The following is a 6,327-nucleotide window of genomic DNA, read 5'->3' on the forward strand; positions in this document are numbered from 1 at the left end:
AAAAAAAACTATCCTTTCCCCATGTATATCCTTGTATTTTTTCCTTCCAAACTTTTAACTTCCTGTTGGAAGTTGTTATTTAAAAAAAAAAAGAAAATATTTTATCTTAATTTTCCATAAATAGTTAGGGAGTGTGCTATTATAGTAATCACGCTCATTTCATAAAATTCCTAAACAATTTAAACCCCGTTAAAATCGCTCTAGTACAACATAACTTGCGCGAGTTATTTGTAAGATATGATATTTTCGATTCGTTATTTTTTCAAGGTTACAATTACTTTGCATTGGGCAAACATACTATTTATGCAATTACAATACTTTGTAAACCGACTAATTCTTTTTCTGAACAGTTAATTAATCTGTTGTCTTTTTTTTATATTATATTTGCTTGTATGTATACTCTAAATACAGCATATCAAACATGTGACTACTTGTGCAGCTCAATGTCCAACAGTACATGCAGATGAATATCTAGTGAAATACTTTTTTGTGGGTGCGCATACGCGTACAGAGTTGCTCACGATTGTGTGAGTGTTTGGGTCCTTGCAATAAAAGAAAAACCTGGTCAATGTAAACACACCATTACCACGTAGGCCTTATGAATTCCGTGACCAAATTAAATACTTTATTTTTTTTTTATAAATCCTGTTTATAGAGATGAGACTTCTGTCTTTTTTTTTTGTTTGTTTGTTTATTTTTCGCATACACAAACCACACAAATACACGCATATATGCGGGTACTTACATACATACGGAAAAAAGCAATTAGCTTTTAAATGCCTTTGTCATTGATATATATATATATATATATATATATATATATATATATATATATATATATATATATATATATATATATACTTTTCTGTTGTTCATTGTTTTTTTTCTGCTTCATAAAGTGTTTTCATCAACAGAAAATATTTCTTTTTTGGAAAAAATATCATGTATTTATTGAGGAAGAAAAACGTCTTTTTACATTTTCTTTTTCATTTTTATTTTTTTGGCTCTTTAAAATTTGAAAAGAATAAAACGTATTTTGAGAAAAAATAATGAAAATAAATTTATATGAATACTTAAACATAAACTCGTTTGTCTTCTTTGTTGCCCCTTTATTCTTGCTTTATTCGTTTGCTTTTTAATTGTCGTTTTCTTTTTTTAAATTTTGTTTCAGTGCGAAAATACTAAATATGAAATGCTCCAAACCTTCAGACTTCATTTCCTTTATTTCTTCCCTTATTTTTCTAGTGTTTATTATAAAAAAATATTTAATTTCATTCACAATTTTATGATGAAAAAAAGTCTTACAGCGGATTTCGCAGCTTTCATCAACCTGTCATCGCCGGCAAGATTCACGTCGGCGTAGATCACAATGAACGGCTCAATAACTGGTTATAGTATCTCCAGATTAGCAGCTGACTCTAAGTTTGCAAAGCCACGAAGACGGAATTTAACACACCTCACCTGATATTCACAAAATGACTATATATTCAAATACCAAGGCTCAATGTCGCTTAACTTTGGAGAAATAATGCATCTCTTCATTTATTAAAAGATAAAAAGTTTTCAAAACCATTTATATTACATAGTTTTATAAAGCCATCTTCAAACATGCACACACACACACATACATATATATATATATATATATATATATATATATATATATATATATGTGTGTGTGTGTGTGTGTGCATGTATGTATGTATGTATGTATGCATGTATGTATGTATGTATATATACATACACAGTAGTATACGGTATAATCACGTTGACAAATCGGTTCTCGTCAGATCACTAAATTAAGCAAAGTTGAGCCTGGCTAGTACCAGATGGATGACTATTTGAGAATTCTAGGCGCTGTATGTGGTCTCCGCTTATCTCGGCATTTGTTTCCAGTCGTTCTGAACATCCACTTGCCACTGGTATTTAGCAACGTCGACCCATGAGAGGTGTGGTTAGAGATTACGCAAATCTTACCACAAAAATTCCATGCGCAGGCACCCTTACCGTGGGTATCCTTAGTCTGTCAAGTCTGAAGAAAGCCACCATACATATATATATATATATATATATATATATATATATATGCATATATATGTATATATATACATACATAATACACACACACACACACACATATATATATATATATATATATATATATATATATATATATATATATATATATATATATATACACGCTCATTAGCGTATTAAGCGATGTTCTTTGTGTAAACAAATCGGGCTTCGGCATTTGGACGATGTCCAAACATCGTTAATTCACTACCTGCACAGCAGAAGCCGAATAGCGTAGTGGTTAGAAGCCTTGGGCGGTCGGGTTTCGATCATGGTTTTAGGTAGTTGCCTGTCTAGCCGCACTGATGAGCTATGATACAGTACTGTATGTGGATGATTATATATATATATATATATATATATATATATATATATATATATATAGAGAGAGAGAGAGAGAGAGAGAGAGAGAGAAAGAGATGTACAGCTTTGCAACACTGGTATGACCATGTTTCGGTCTGTAGTTCTTAATAAATAAGATCTCATCAAACTAACAAAAGTCTTTGGATTTAAACGTTAATATTATTGGAAAGTCTTGTTTTTGCCTGATGAGAGTTATTTATAACTACTGATCGAAACATTGCCATGCCGGTGTAGCAAAGCCTGTACATGTCTGCATAAGTAAATATTAATATAAATACCTCTATTTGTTATTGAGCACTATTATATAAAGTCATTGGATATTCTTCGAATTTTATTCTAATAAATACATTCTTAACCTGACTAAAAGATTCAGCTTCATCCACATACAGTTCTGTTTCACAGATCACAGTTCAGTTTGTTATTTCGCTCCCCAATATGCTCAAACAATACGCTCCCCAATATGCTCAACCAATACGCTCCCCAATATGCTCAACCAATACGCTCCCCAATATGCTCAACCAAGATAGAGAATATTTATAGTCATCCACATATAGTACTGTTTCACTGTATCACAGCTCATCAGTGCGGGCGGCTATACTAGCGACTACCTCAAGCCAGGATTGAAACTCGACCAAGAGTCAGCACTCCTCACCGTTACGCAATTTGGTTCCTGATCCGGTGGGTATGTGAAATTACAATGTTTAAAAATTGTCCAAACGCCTAAGCTCTATTTGTTTACACAAATAACATTGCTATATATATATATATATATATATATATATATATATATATATATATATATATATATATATATAAAGTAGGCTCCTTTAGTCTTGGACAGACTATGGATACCTACGAAGGGTTGCTTGCGCGTGAAATTTTCGTAGTAAGATTTGCACAATCTCCAACCACATCTCTCCTTAGACGACATTGTTAATACCAGTGGCAAGTGAAGTACAGGACGACTGGAAACAAATGCCGAGATAAGCGGAGAGCACATACAGCGCCTAGAATTCCCAAATGGTCACCCATCTGGTACTAACCAGGCTCAACGTTGTTTAACTTCGTTGATCTGACGAGAACCGGTGTGTCAGCTGTATAGAATTATATATTAGTGATGGGGATTGGGGCGATTCCAATATTTTCCCCGATTCAGCGAGCGAGAGAGAGAGAGAGAGAGAGAGAGAGAGCGAGAGAGAGAGAGCAAGAGAGAGAGCGAGAGAGAGAGAGAGGAGGTGGAGAGGGAAAAGTGTAATCTTCTAATATCACAGATTAGGTATGAATGAGCACACACACACATTTTTTAAGACGTCATAATACACAGTCTCCTGTGCGCTAGCTTACTCTCCCCAACTTCCGTCCTTGTGTCACACCTTTCCGCGCTGGGAGAGAAGTTACTACCGTCTTTTGCTAACTGTAAGGAAACTCTAGAACGTTTTGCAAGTTTTTATATCTCACATATGTTCTTGTTGTAGCTTCACTCCATCCAGTCTGTGATGATATTCGAACGTTTATTTTATCGTTACTAGCTGTATTCACTACTGCGCCACATTGTTTTGTTTTCCGTGATTGATTTTATTTCTAGTTAATGTGCGCATAGATTTAAATTCCACTTCTGACACCGTTGTTTACATTACAGTGGTCGAAACAGACACTTGAGTGAATGATAACGAACACGTGTTATCGCTTTCATTTGACGACAGCAACTCTCCGCGATTCAGTTTTACAAAAAGAACAAACTACACGTGACGCTTTCGTTCTTAGCAATCGCTACTATTAATTTTATTCAGAAATTCATAAACTCTGGCATATCCGCTAAGACATACTTAAGCCAGTTTTACGTTTTCGTATACGCACGAGTGTGCGCACATACACGCACACGCGCGTGCATACATCTCATCAGAATAAGTGTGTGAGGGTTATCATGTTATAAAAATGACACTTTTGCAGTCTAGGTATTCAGGACATTTTTTTTTTTTTTCACTCGGGACAATGGAAATTTATTGAAGTTTTCCGAAACGTTTTGATAAATTAAAATAAGTCTGTTTTTCGGAGAGGGGGGGACGCTTTAAATTTACTCTTTGTTTATTTCGATAATTAAACATGAACTATTGAAACATATTTAAGTTTTACTAACAAAAAAAAATATTACACTAGTAACACGATAGAAAAATATATGATACATTTATTGAACCATTCCCGTATTCAATCGTTTTTTTTTTTTTTAATGATATTATGGATTTTTTTTAGTGTACAGAGTATTATTTTAGTTATAATTTTTTCACTAGGAATATTCACACAAGCCATCATACAAAGATTTCTCTTTGAGAGCAACGTGTGGTGTTCCCTGGAGTCTGAGTGACAACAAGTCTCCCCCATATTTCCAGTACTCCCTACCTCTTTCGATAATCTTTGCAATAGAATTTGCGTTTTCGCAACAACCGCTTAACGTTGTTTCTCGTTGACAGCGACCATTAGTCTTCACTGAAATTTGGGTGGCAATAGGCCTTCCCAAGGTCCCAGTCCTCTTTGCACTCAACCAGTGGAGGTCTGGCTAGTGTTTTCTCTCCTCTGTCTTTCCATCCTCCTTGACCCTCCTCATTTATTTGGTGTGGTGCCAGATTATGGTGACATACACACAAAAAAAATTGTTATATTTATTATTATTATTATTATTATTATTATTATTATTATTATTATTATTATTATTAGTAGTAGTAGTAGTAGTAGTAGTAGTAGTAGTTCACAATTTTAATTAAAAAAAAAAAAAGGTGCAAAAAATAGCAAAAGAAAAATCATGTTATTCATTAAATGTTCCTGTAATTAATATTTTCTGTCGTGTTATTTCAATATTTTGATTTATTGAAAAAAAAATCACAAAACATGAATACATTTCGTGATTACCGCCCCTTGTCCTGAGTAGAACTCTTCAAAAATGTTAACAAAAAATACCTTGAAAACCTAAAATGCAGACGTGCCAAAAAATAGTTTGATTACTTCTCGTGCGTCTGTGTTTGTGTGTTTCTCGCCTCTACGAGACTTACATGTTATCATTTTATTAATTGATTTAGTAATCACTTATATTTAGTTAGAAAAAAATTAACACGAACTAACATTTAAAATTATTTAATAATAACTTGTTCACATAATTTAATTCGCCAGAATTCGTTTCGGTTTTTTTTTTTTTCATAAATAAGTCAGACATTAGCATATTTTGTTAAAAGTATCAAGAAAAAAAAATAATTATTTTGTGATCCTTCAAAATTTAAATTTGGAAGCATTTCAGATGCCGAATAGAAAGCAATTTAAACTTTAAAAATTTTTAGCAAATTTTTACTTAAAAGATTAAAAGTTTTCGAAACTATTTATGTCCAATGACTTTATAATATATAAATATAATATAGATTAAATCAACGTCATTTTAACAACTAGTTATGATTTTAAGACGAAAAGTCTATATTCCAAATTCCAAAGTATTGTCCATCTTACTGTTTATTTCTTTCAGCATGTTAAACTGTTCGATTCTTGACAGCACCTGTTTCGTAGCACAGAATCATTCACGTAATTATTATGTTAATTTTCGAATTTATTCCGCCCTTAACTCATAAGAAGGAAGAAACTCATCAACTTAAAATATATGTGTGTGTGTGTGTGTGTGTGTGTGTGTGTGTGTGTGTTTACAAAAGGAACGAATATATTTTGTGTAACACATTCAATTTATTTTAGACACAACACGATTCTTACTGCGCGTTTTTATCTTTCCACGCGCATACTCTTGAACCTGTTCAGCACGCTCATTCCACGTGTTTTGCGCAAGTATAAAAACACGTCCATTTAAGCGGCCGTGTTTTATCGAACGCTACAAATAAGTACATTGAGTAACTATAA

Source organism: Euprymna scolopes, unplaced genomic scaffold (assembly GCF_053919585.1).
Source record: "Euprymna scolopes isolate OS-2025 unplaced genomic scaffold, ASM5391958v1 sca343, whole genome shotgun sequence".
Taxonomy (NCBI): Eukaryota; Metazoa; Mollusca; class Cephalopoda; order Sepiida; family Sepiolidae; genus Euprymna; species Euprymna scolopes.